Genomic DNA, 13,660 nt, shown 5'->3' on the forward strand with positions numbered 1-13,660 from the left:
ATTGTCCTTTGGCCTTTTGCATGCACATGCACATACATACAAGTACACACATTAAAAAGAAAATCAAACGTAGATATTCTCTTTATATGATTTCAGCTTTACCTTTCATAGGCACTAAAATCAAACAGTAGCTTGCACTAAAGATGTGGACTGTCAGTCATGGTAAATATGTCTATTTATCTCATTTTGCTTTACCCTTTCATTTAAATTGTATAAATAAAACTACATAAAACTCACCAAGTCAAATCTGTAGGAATACTCTAATTTTTCTTGTCTAGCAGGAAATTTCTGTTGGAAACAGAGATGATGAGTCAGCTCAACTAGATTCTGAGTCTCATACATGTTTTACTTTTGCTGTTCTTGTAAGTGAAAAGTTCACAAAAATCATGATATATTTGCAATGAAATGACTGATAAAAGGACTTATTAGACAAAATTACTATTTTAATATCTCTAGCCTGAACGATCTATTTCACATTCAGCTCTCAAAAAAGTACACTTAAAGCGAAAGTCAGAAAACCATAGTTGGTTCTAATATTCTTGCATATAAGCAAAAATAAAATACCACTCGCCCCATGTCAATATTGTTGAGAAGATATTACGACAATGTATAAAATTATCCCTTTGTTAAAGGTGCTATGTGGCTAAATTATACCAAAGCAAGACACAATTAAAACAAAGTTATTTATCCTATGCTTTTAGGAAATAGCAAGGAGGAGCCTACAAATGACCAGGTTGTTAATACTGATTATACCAGGGAGAAAAACAAACTGTCTATTGAGGTTTGGCAAGTTATCTTAGCTGCTGTCTGCAGCACAACTGCTCTAAAAATCTACCACATACCCTACGACAGGAATTGGGCTTCTAGGAACAAAACCTAGGCAAATACAGGTAGAAGAACCCACTTTCCTTTCATGTGGGAAAACACTGTGTAACTTACTGGTTAGCCTTCAAAGTCTCTCAAAGGTGTGCATGTGAACTTTAACACACTGACTCAAGTTAACTTCCCTTAGGAGTGTAACAGATCTTGGTTACTATTAGTAATAGAAAGAGCCATCGCCCTAAACAGGATCCTAAAGCAGGGCAGCTTTCATCAGTCAGACACCAGAAAACAAAATCAGAGAAATGTCACAAAGTTCTAGTAAGAGAGCAGCAGTCAGATGAAATCCATTCAACAAATATTTGGTGAGCGCCACTGAACAAGGCATTTCTTGAAATGGAAGTCGTGAAAGGGACAAAGCTCCTGACATCCCAAAGGTAGGAAAAGAAATGCCTTTAAGTACTAGCTGACAGGCAGAAGATAGCCAACGTTTATAAATGAAAATTCTCTGAATATGTGCCATTTTTTTTCTTTTTCTTTCTTCCTCCCCTCACACCCCCCAGACAGGGTCTCACTACACAGCTCTGGCTGTCTTGGAACTCACTATGTAGAACAGGCTAGCCTCAAACTCAGAGATGAGATCACCTGCTTCTGATTCCTGAGTGCTGAGATTAAAGGCATGTGCCACCATTCCTGGTTTGTATGTGTGATTCTTAAAGTAGAAACTTTTAGTCCCTCCTCACTTTTCCTTAAGTTTCTGGCATTTGTTGTCAATTAATTTTCCAGAATTAACATCTTTAGAGCCAATACATTGGAAAAGTTAAAGAACCTGACAATACTAGCAAGGCAAGAACAGAGACTCAGTGCTGATGTAAATACAAGTGGGTGCCACTATTTGACAAGTAAGTTTATTATTTAAATTTTAAGACCTTTAAATTGGGCTGGCAATTTTATGACTCTCTGTGTAAAGGCACATGCCTTCCAAGCCTTGCGACCTGAGTTCATTTCCAGGAAGTCAGAGGTCAAATGAGAGAACTGACTTGTTGCCAAGTTATCCTGTGACCTCCACACATCTGCCATAGTTCAAGCATACATGCATGCATGCACCACATGTCAGACACGGTTCTTTCTAAACAGTGGTTGGAATTAAGATCCAGCGAGACATAGTATTCTTCTGATGCAGGCAATGATGTATTTCTAGGCATTTAACTGATGATTATATAATTATTTGGTTTTTTAAAATACATAATCCTTGAACTATATAGCCATATGCACTGGTTAGTTTTGTCAATTTGACACAAACTAGAATCAACTGGGAAAAGTGAATTTCAACTGAGAAACTGTCTCCACCAGATCTGCCTGTGGGCATATTGCAAGTATTTTTTTTTTTTTTTTTAATTATTGAGTGATATGGGATGGCTCAGTCCACTGTGGGCTGTACTACCCTTGGGAAGGCAGTCCTGAGTTGTTTACAAAAGCAAGCTGAAAAAGCCTGTACGCAATGTTCCTCTGTGGCCTCTGCTTCAGATCTTGCCTCCAGGTTCCTTGCTCTGAGCTCCTGCCTCTCAGCTTTCCCAGATAATAGATTGTAACCGGGAAGTCAGAGAAATCAACCCTTTCCTCTTTGAGGTGCTTTTGGTTAGAGCAGTTTATCACAGCAACAGAAAGCTAACTAGGACATCATGGGTTATGTATTTTTTATCATAATCCATAATAAAGCTGTTTGAAACACATATTGTTAAACACCACAGTATACAGCCATCCAGTTCCCCTCTACTAAGTGACAGTGAACAAAGTCTCCACAGAATACACCCTTGTCTTTATCTTTTTTAAAATCTTTTATCAAAGATAACTGAGGATTGAGAACTTGGTAATAAAGCAGTGTCACCCAAGAATATTTACAGGCTGATATTCTATCCTGTTACTTAAAATTTAATTTTAATACTTAAGATCTATATTTCAGGAGTTTCCTCTCTTGACATAAATGTTGAAATCTAATATGTGTGACTCTACACCAGGAGCCATTATTTCAATTATATAAGAAACAAACCTGAAAAAAGCAAAAGCAGGACAAAAAAGTGGGTTTTGGTTTTGGAATGTCACTGTGGTTGAGGGAACTTTCAATCACGTCCATCTCACTGAGTAAAAGCCACAGTCTGTACAAAGGCTGAAGAGCCCTGCACAAGCTGTCCTCTATTACCTCTCTGGTCTCATCTCCCACCACATGTCCTAAGCTCGCTATGTTCCCATCAGGCCACTTTCTTTGTTGTTCTTCCTCAGAGCACAGGACCATTCCTGGCTCCATGCTTTGTACTTGCAGTTTGGTTAATGCTCTCCGGCCCCTGAGAGATTATCGGGGTACACTCCCCACCACTACTGACTCCTTAATTGTCACCCTCTCTATGAGAGCTTTCCCTCGTACCCTTAAACTGCAATCCTCTCTCAGTCCCAGTCGTAGCCCTGCCTCATTATCTGTTTCTATACTAAAGTCATCTAGCGTACTATATTTTTTACAATCTGTTTCCTCTCACGGAAAAATAAGCTGTACAAAGGCAGATTTATGTGTTTTGTTGCAGCACCTAGACAGTGTCTGGCACATGGAAAGCCAAAAACAAACCTATTTAATAAATGAATGCATTCAACTTTCCTTCTGAACTTCAATCCTTTTTAAAGATTTCGCAGTAATTCATTCTATACATTCCTCTGGTGGCACATGCCTATCATCCCAGCATGGGGAAAGATGTGGTTTAGGGGTAAGTTTGAGGTTACTAAGGGTTACAGACTAAAGTTTCCATCCAGCTTGGACTACATAAGGATACCCCATTTCAAAACAAAACAAAACAAAAAAAAAAAACCTCTTTATAAACTAGCAATTTTTAAATATTTGTTTGGTTTTTTTGAGACAGGGGTTCTCTGTATAGCCCTGGCTGTGCTGGAATTGTGAGACCAGGCTGGCCTTGAACACAGACATCTGCCTGCTTCTGCTTCCAAGTGCTGGAAGCGTGTACCAACACACTTGGCCTTAAAGATTTACTTATTTAATGTAAGTAGATATTTCATCTGCATTTATGATCCCATGGGACTAGTAATAGATGGTTGTCAACTGCCATGTGCATGCTGGGAAATGAACCTAAGACCTCTGGAAGAGCAGCCAGTACTTTCTTAACCACTGAGCCACCTCTCCAGCCTCTTAAAATTAACAATGTTTAATTAACAAGTTATAGGTTTATGTAGTTTATATTAATGAAACACAGATGACCAGAACATTGATGAAAGCATAATTATCTTTCTCCCTAATAAAGCAAAGTATCTGTTTTTAGTGACAATATCCTTAAGGGCAAGAAGAGTTAAGAAGCCCTGTGTCCTGGGATTATCTGACAATATAAAATACAGGGCTCCCTTTGTACATTTTGTTATTTTTAAGTTCGTAAAAACTGAGCATGTTTATTTTTTATTACAAGATAAAATATTTTTAAAAATAAATATGTAAACAAAAAATAACCTTAAGAATATCCAGGCCTTAAGTGGTGATGCTCTGATCCCAGCACTTGGGAGGCAGACGCAAGCAAGCAGATTTCTGTGAACTCATGGCCTGGTCTATATAGAGAGTCCAGAGCTACACAGTGGCACTCTTTCTCAAAAAGTCAAAATAATAATGAAAGAAAAAGTTCGTTTTTCTGAGATAGGGTTTCTTAGTGTAGTCCTGACTGTCCTGGAACTAGTACTATAGACGAGGCCTGCCTCAAACTCCTATTTTTGCTTTTTAAATACTATATTTTTAAAGATTTATTTCTATTTTATATGCATAAAGTATTTTGGCTACATGTATATATGTGTGTTATGTGTGTGTTGCACTTTTGAGGGAATACTTCATCCACATAAAAGTAAGATTAAGCCTAGATCCGAGGTACATTCCAACCCTGGTACTTATGACCTGAACCACATCCTAAGGTGAGAACAAATCTGAAAGAACACCAACATCTGGGACTGTGCATTTTTATGTTATATTTCTGTGAAAGCCAAGTAGTTTAACAGCTATGATTAAGACACACTGAATATCTGAGATAACACAAGAACTGCACAGACTAGGCCAGAGGTCATTAAACAGTCTCATATTTGGTGAACTAAATTATCTGAGTAGTTAAAAAGTAGTAAAATGAGTATGGTGGTACAGCCTGTAATTCTAGTTCTTGGGAAGCAGAAGTAGGAGAAATCATCACAAGTTCAAAACCAGCCTAGTTTACATAGAAGAGGCAAATCTCAATAGTAGAGAACTTTATGAAAAGATACTAGATATAAGATAATAAAATATTAAAATGCAAATTTATGATTATAAAATTCTATAAAGGGCCCATAAGGAAAGAATTTTCAGCACCTTTCATACTAGTAAAAAAAGAGAAACATTACAAATTATAAAAGGTTTTCTCCATTCTTTTCCCTCTTTCAAATAATGACTATAGTATTAGAATAAGCAGGAAATTCAAATGTAACTTTAGATAAGAAAATCAAACAAATTTAAACCACTGAAGGAAAAAAGAAGGGAGAAGCGGGTGTGTGCGCACATGCCCACAAACACACACACTCAGAGAAAGAGGGGGGAAAGGGAGAGAAAAAACTATGTTCTTTGCTATTTTGTAATAGCAAATTAAATAACCATTAACAACATAGTTATGATACTATGAAATAAAAATAGTATAGATACTATGAAATAAAAATATTAGAACATGAAGCCTAGGACAAGGCATGGTGAAGCATATCTTTCATTTTAAAACTCAGAAGGCAGAGGCAGGTGGATCTCTGTTGAGTTCAAGGTTAACTTGGTCCACAATAGAGTTTCAGACCAGCAAGAGCCACATATGAGACCTTGTCTCAAAACCAACCAAACAAAATATAATTGGCTAAGCATAAGTATATCAATATGGATAGAGGTTAAGGAAATAAGAATAAATGAAGAAGTGATTGTTATAAAATCTTTAGCCAAATGTGGTGGCACACATTTGATCCCAGCAGGTGGGAGCCAGAGGCAGAAGTATCTCTGTGAGTTCCAAGCCAGTCTATTCTATATAGATAGCTCCAGGACAGCAAGGACTACACAGAGACCCTGTCCAGAAATAAGAAAGAAAAGAAAAAAAAAAAGAATCGCCAGGTGGTGGTGGCTCACGCCTTTAATCCCAGCACTTGGGAGGCAGAGGCAGGCGGATTTCTGAGTTCGAGGTCAGCCTGGTCTACAGAGTGAGTTCCAGGACAGCCAGGACTACACAGAGAAACCCTGTCTCAAAAAACCAAAAAAAAAAAAAAAAAAAAAAAAAAAAAACTTCAAATATGTGTAGTATACATATGTATATAAAATATATATATATGTACATACATAAGTACTTACATATCTATATAAAATTTATTATGTAAAGATGGAACACATAAAGCAATACAATTTCATATACCTATATACATACCTACACTACACTGAAAGGATAGGTATAACTCTTTCAATGGAATAGAGATAGGAACTAGTGATGACTTCTTTAACTGATGGTATTTCTCATGATCTTTAGTGGGCTTTAATCAAAATTCAGGGTAAATGGAGAATTAGAAAAGCTAAAAACGGAGTAATCTTTTAAACAGACAATAATGTAATCTGAATGAAGCCCCATAACACCCACGAAGCCAATGAATGTAATCAGATCTCATTACTGAACCCTGTTAGTAAAATACTTTTCCTGTAACTGACAGCAATAATGTAGCATTGGCTGACCTGAGCAAGAGCACAGAGAGACGGGCTTCATGCTTTAGTGAGGAAGCACTTTTTAAACAGAAGCAGTACTCAGGAACCCAACAGGCCTTCAAAAACACTTTGGTGCCTGTAGGAAATGTTTTCACAAAGCCCCTCCTCAACCCTCTTTATGATGCAGCTCTGAAAAAAGACCAACCTTCCTCTTTTAATGACCTCAAATTTTAGTGTGGAAAAAACCACTTAAGACTTTTTTTTGAGGGGGGAAGACTACTTTGAAACATTTTAAGTCTTTCTTTACTTTAATATTTCTCCTTCCTTTGCTTTTTCTGTTTGTTTTGATTCTGGCACATTAGTACTTTCCATTTCTTGAGTGAAAATATAATTCTAAAGAAACCAAATAAAACCCCTTTTATAGCCCAAATCTAAAATAAAGGGAGGAAAGGGGAAAAGTAAGAAAAAAATTAACCTTATATTGCCGTTTTCATTTTAGCAATAACACTAGAAATAAAGTTCTGATTATCAGGTAAGGGGGTGAAATCAAACTTATACATCATAAGATTCAATTGTGGAGCTACCTCTTTAACAAATCATTTTGTTTATGAACAATAAGGGCACCTGAATAAACCTGTACAACTGACCACTATAGTAGAATCTATAACTTCAAAATTCAGAGCTGTGATACAACCTATGTATCCCTACCTCATCCTCCTGGTCTCCTCCTCCAAGGACCTGTTTTGTTCCATGTTTTGGGCAATAGAAGGGCTCCCTCAAAAGCAGAACTGCATTCAGTGCTAAATGGTTCAGTCCTATTTTCAAAGCACTCTGTCTGACATTCATGATCTTATTTGGGTTTTTTACCAACTTGGTGAAGCATGCAAAACAAGCATTTTTACAAACAAGGAAATAAGCTTCCCAGCTGTCCTGTCACATGGTTATTAAGCAGCTTAAGTGAGTCTAGAGCCTTTTAACTACTAATCTAATAGTTTAATCCTTTGACTTCCTGATTCTTACATAAGGTTATATGTAAGAATATGTCTTTTGTTCAACATATAGAAATTTGGGAAAATATCTCACAGACAGTATGTTTAAATACTCTAGCTTGAAATTTGATTTGATTTTTATTTCATTTAGTTTTTAAGATAGGTCTTATGAACACAGGATGGCCTCAAAGTCCCTATGAAACTAAAGATGGCTTTGAAATTCTATGTCTCCTCCATTGGCGTCCTCGTTGCTAGAATGTGCCATTGTGCCTGGCTCAATTTCATTTTTTTTTTTTTTTTCCAAGACAGGGTTTCTCTGTGTAGTCCTGGCTGTCCTCAAACTCACTCTGTAGACCAGGCTAGCCTCGAACTCAGAAATCCGCCTGCCTCTGCCTCCCGAGTGCTGGGATTAAAGGCGTGTGCCACCACCGCCTGACTTCAATTTCATTTTTATGGCAACTTTATAGAAATAGTCTTATATTCTCCTGAATTCTGAGCGTCGTTACTAATGGAGACATCAGCCAGCCACTGACTAGGTTCATACCCTCATCTAAGAACAGAAACTTTATAACTAATTCTTCTAGAGTAACTTTCCACACAGTATCACTTCATCATCAGTTCTTTGAACTAAAATGTTCACTATTCCAACCTATCAGAACAGTATCTGTTTCTAGGAAATCAGTGCCTTTCCTTCTAAAGACCTCTACTACTCTTCTGACAAAAGTTACAGAATTAAAAAGCAGGATTTCTACAGTTCTTTATATTTATTTGTGGCATCCAACATAACTACAAAATTAACTGACACTAACTTCAACGCAGTTGCTCAGGCCAAATCCCTGTATTTGCATATCCCACCCATTATCAAGTCCTTCCAATCATTAGGCTTCTTTACTCCCTATTATCCACTGTGTCCAAGTCACCTTGCTCTCGCCACTGAACAATGTTACCTGATTCCCGATATCGGAGCTTCCTCTGTATGTAGCTCAGCCTGTTTTCTACGAAGTAGCCATGGTAAACATTTTAAAACACCAACCAGATCATACCACTTTTAAAATAAAATTGGGGTTCTTATATATGGGAGCAAGCTTAGGTTAAATTTGTGACCTACTTATCCTTCTTGCCCATCTTTTAACTCAAAAACCACTGCCCTTCTATAAATTAGCTAAGTTTGTTTCCATCTCAGGCCTTTGACTCTCTCTTCCTTGCAGAGAAATTCCTTAAAGATCATTTTCCTAGACATTTAAATTGCTAGCTCCTTTTTGTTGTTTTGTTTTTGAGACAGAGTATCACTATATGGCCTTGAATGGCCTGCTACTCACTGTGTAGACCAGGCTGGCCTCATAAGAGATTCCCCTTCCTCCACTTCTGCCTCCTAGTGCTGAGATTGAAGGTGTGCATCATCACCACACTGGCTCATCACGAGCTTCCTTTTACTCACTCAAGTCACCTCTTAAGGGGTAGGAAAAAAAGGGGCTAATATCTAGCAAAGTGTCCTTTTTATAAAGACTTTCTGGCCTCAATCAAAAGTAACAGCTCAGTCTCTATGCCGTGGATGATGTTTTGTGTGTATTAACCCACCATGCTGTTTACAGTTCATAGCCTAACCATCTTCTTGGTGCAGCTCTGACGTTCTAGTCAGGTGTGATAAACATGCCTATAATTCCAGTTCTCAAGGGGCAAGAGTTCAAGGACAGTTTGAGCTATGTAGTCAGACCCTATATCAACAAACAAAAAGCAAAACAACATATACATTCTGTTTCTGCAGAGCTGAGAACAGGGCAGGGAGGGCACTGAGGCTCTCCTGAGAAAATGCTGATTTTTATACAGTGAATTGCTTCTTTTCTTTTTGGCACCCAACAGGATTTTCTTGTTACTTTGGTCATAAACTTTTAAAACAAAGTCATATATTAATGATACAGAGTAAGTATGGTTTTGAGTCAGGGATTCACTATGCTACATAGGTTGTGTCAATCTCCCAAGGCCAAGTAACCCTCCTACTTCAGCTTCCTAAGTAGCTGAAGACAGCTGCATGCCACTGTGTCAAACTCTAGGCCATAGTTAATCTCAGAAAATTCTCTTATATATAATTATTTAGAAAAAAAATTATTCAGCCTCTAGATTTTATCTGTCTCTCTTAACCCACTGAGTCCAATTAGTGCTGTTCGTATGCACAAAGACATGCACATGAAATCCCACCGCAGGAGCTGCCCCACAGCAACTGTCCAGTGTGGCAGCACTTCCTCTCCAGCCTCCCCAGCAGCTCCACCGACATAGCACCTTAGCTAAAGCCGCCTGCAGACTTTTCATCCTACCCCACAGGCCCAATACAGGGAAAAGGGGGTGAAAAAAAAAAAAAAAAAACGACCCCACCAATCCCTGAGCTACCAAGCTTAGAACTTGAAATCCCACCAATCTTCAATCTGGAAAGCTCTGCCCTGAAAAGCTCTGCTCCCTAAGAAATCCTATATATATACCTTGGCCTTTGCCCAATTCCCCACTGTCTACCTTAGGAGCAGTGGGCAGCCATCCTTGGATTCATCCCTACTCTCCCTGGATTCTACAACAAATCACTTTCATGAGATTTGCTGTCTGATGTGACTCTCTCATAGGAAGAAGCCAAGAAGCAATGAAGAGAAAAAGGGAAGAAGTGAAAATGTGGAGCTTAGGCTCCTGAGCTCCTGAGCTCAGCTGGGGATACCCTCCCCTAGGAACTGTGCCATCTCTGCTGAGGAGGCTCCCTCTCAGAGCTGTGTGGTTCCTGGGCACCCATGTCTCAGGATGCCCTTCCATCTGAGCAGAAACACACTAGAGGTTATTATACTTGTAAAGAAAACCACACCTTCCTCCCCCAGAAGCCATCAACTGCCAATCTCTAACTCCTCAGCTAGGGTGGTGGGGCTTCTTGAGCTGCTGCCACTCTTCTCCGGTAGTGCGTGTAAGGGGAAGGGGGCACATACATGCCACAATGTGCATGTGGAAGTCAAAGGACAACTTTCAGGAGTCTCCTTCCACCTTGGGTTCTATGGATAGAACACTGGGGTTGCTAGGCTGCAGGGGAAGTGTCTGGCCTCTGCACCACTCTGAGAGTCTCTCCCCCCCACCCCCTCCCCCCCACCCCCCCCACACACTTCAAGAGAGATCCACTAGTTTAGGGCTGAAGACACAGCTCCATGGTAGAGCTCTTGTCTGGCATTCTAAAGGTCCTAGACTCATCCCCCCACCACAGAAGAATGGAAGGAGGGATGAAGACAGGGAGGAGGAAAAGGCAGACTAGTTTTTCTGACCAGTCTGCCTTTACTCAATCTTTACTTTATGTGTATGCATATTTGCCTGCAAGTATGTATGTATACCATGTACATGCCTTGTGCCCAAGCATACCAGAGAAGGCATCAAATTCCCTGGGTTAATAGTTACAGATGGTGAATAGATACTGGAAATAGAACCCTAGTCCTCTGCAAGAGCAGCTGGTGGTCTTAACTGCTTAGTCATCTCTCTAGTCCTATAATCACTGACTCTTACTCTATAGTTCCTAAAGAGAGGGTTCCAGGCAGCCAGGGCTACATAGTGATACTCTGTCTCATTAAAAAACAAAAACAAAAACAAAAACAAAAAAACTAATTACAGTGAGACATGACAACAACACTGGAATCTTTCCCCCAAGATAAAAGACTGTTTATAGAAATAGAGTGCTGGGGAGAGGTAGCAACATGAGTATTTTGGAAGATCATGCCTCTAGGTTCATATTCATATTCTTCCTCCCTCCCTTCCTCTCCTCTCCCGTCTCTGCTCCTCTCCCCTCTCCCTCCTCCCCTGTCCTGTCTTCTTTCCTTCTTCCCTCCCTTCCTAACCCACTGGGTCTATTAGTACTGTCCATACACACATAGGCAAAGGTCATCCCCCGGGGCATAAGAACCAACCTGTGACCATATCTGTAAAGAAAACTGACTCTCCCTCCTGCATCAACCACTTTAACAAATATCTTACAAAGTGAAAATTGAGAGAATTCACTAATATTAATTTTTCAAAAGTAAAAGACTAAATTGATCTGAAAGTAAGCAAAGGATATTCTTTGCATTGAATACAACTACTCTCCTAAGGGAAAAGTGCCATACCCAGTGTGTTCTATACTGTGCTTGGCATATAAAATATGCTCCATATTAATAAAACAATACTGAAACATAATTCTGTACTACAGATCAAGAAACTGAACTCCAAAGCAACTTAGTTTCTTGCCAAACATGACACTGACACTGAAGCCAACAGCAGAGCTGAGATCAAATACAAGTATTAGGAAAGTGAAGTACTGGGCAGAAGAATTTCAAAGGGAACAAATGAAAGATAACTCACTGGCGATAGGCCACCCAACTGCAGCTAAGAACGATAGCCTCAGTGATGATGAGTAAGTGAGAGCACCACAGACTGCTGAAGTACTGGATACCCATCACACAGAGTACAAAGGACCAAGTAAATTCTCTCCACTATGAGTTAAGACACTGTAAACAAACCAGAAAACAAATGTAACACTGACACTGCCATCCTTGCTTTCCCGTCTTACTGGATGTGACTGTTCAACTTAAGTCAACCATCAAGCTGTTCAATCCACTGCTCAGTCACAACCACAACAGAACTAAGGCAGCTTTACGACCTGAATTACTCCCTAAGGATATGGAATTACAAAGATAAATTTGGAAATCTATTTGCTCTTGACCCCAGTAGCCCTTTCCCCTTACAATTCAACTAATCGTTACTGATTAAAGCAGCACCTACATAGTTTGACCCTGATGCTCAAGATGCAAAAGGGCTTTCCCCTCAAAACTCTCAAGGCAGAATCATACCATACTATCAGCTAAATCTAATGATTTGAATTATTATCAAATATTTAGAGTTCCCATTTGAGATAGACCTGTGATTCACTTAAGTTTTATAAAGGTTTTTCCCACCCCTACTAGCAGTAAGGTTACAAAATAGATTTTTTTAAAATCCTAAATCTAACTAATTATAACATTAGTAAATAATTAAATTAGTAAATAATAAAATTAGCAAACAGTAAAAATTAGTAGTGTTTCTACTGCTTGAGTCCTGAGTCAATCAAGCATAAAAAATATTTGTTGAAGTCTAGAGAGATGGCTCAAAGGTTAGGAGCACAGCCAGTTCTTGCAGAGGACCCAGGTTCAATTTTAGCACCTACATGTCCACTTACAACCATCTATAACTCCAGTCCTAGGAAATCCTAGGTCCTCTTCTGTTGTCATTGGGCACCAGGCATATACATGTTGCATAGACATACAGGCAGACAAAACACTCACATATGATAAAAAAAATATTTTTTTTAATTTATTGAATGTCTAGTTTAATTTACTTTAATTACTACTAATTTACTTTAATTTATTGAATCTGAATGTCTAGTCCCATATTGAGCTACCAACCTCACAATATGCATTTCTCTGCTTGGCATGAACTGAAAATGTCTTCGGCCTTGAAGAAGTAGAAAAAGATTCAAGTTATAGTTAACAAAATAAGTATTTTCAAGAACTAAGAGATTCTCCACTATATAAATAATATATACATAATTTTTTCCTCTTAAACACTTCCTAACATCTTTTAAAAGGTTTGTTTTTAAACAACAAATCATTAAAATGTCAGAGAGTATTTGCCCTGGTATATGAGATTTAATTTCTAAAAATATCATAAAATTAATCTAAAATTTAGAATAATTAACTACCTGGTAATTATTAATTAACTAATCTTAATTAACTAATACTAATTAGCTATTTAATAACTAGTTAACTAGTTCAATAAAAAAGGAAGCACTAGACTTCAGACAAATCTCATTTCAAAGAATACACAAGGATCTCATAAGTGCATTCACCTTTAAGGGGTTGATTGAGTCCCTTAAGCTTATAAAACAGGAAGGAGTTAACAGCATTTCATTATGATTTGAAGTGGTCTTTAACATTTTATTGGTTCTTCCAAAAAAACAGGAAATAGTCATCAGTTAAATAAACTTGGAAGACAAACTGGAAGAAAGCAAAAGTTGCCAATCTATTCATAGGTTACTGATGTTCTGCCACATGAATTCTAGTGCAATTTTACACGAAACATTCCTAAATCTAAATTTTCTAAACTAAGG

At 38.3% G+C, this 13,660-nt stretch overlaps 1 protein-coding gene across 3 annotated transcripts in view; it reads right to left on the reverse strand.

The window, feature by feature from the left end:
* Positions 1-13,660, reverse strand: part of Spop (speckle type BTB/POZ protein) — a 78,338-nt gene that overhangs the window by 34,855 nt on the left and 29,823 nt on the right. The window contains exon 2 of one of the 3 annotated variants that reach the window (XM_076935927.1): positions 238-288. The exons of the other annotated variants lie outside the window; for them this stretch is intronic. The gene's annotated coding sequence lies outside the window, so the exon portion shown is untranslated. The remainder of the gene's footprint in view (positions 1-237; positions 289-13,660) is intronic. 3 annotated transcript variants of the gene reach the window in all.

Source organism: Arvicanthis niloticus, chromosome 6 (genome assembly GCF_011762505.2).
Source record: "Arvicanthis niloticus isolate mArvNil1 chromosome 6, mArvNil1.pat.X, whole genome shotgun sequence".
Classification (NCBI taxonomy): Eukaryota; Metazoa; Chordata; class Mammalia; order Rodentia; family Muridae; genus Arvicanthis; species Arvicanthis niloticus.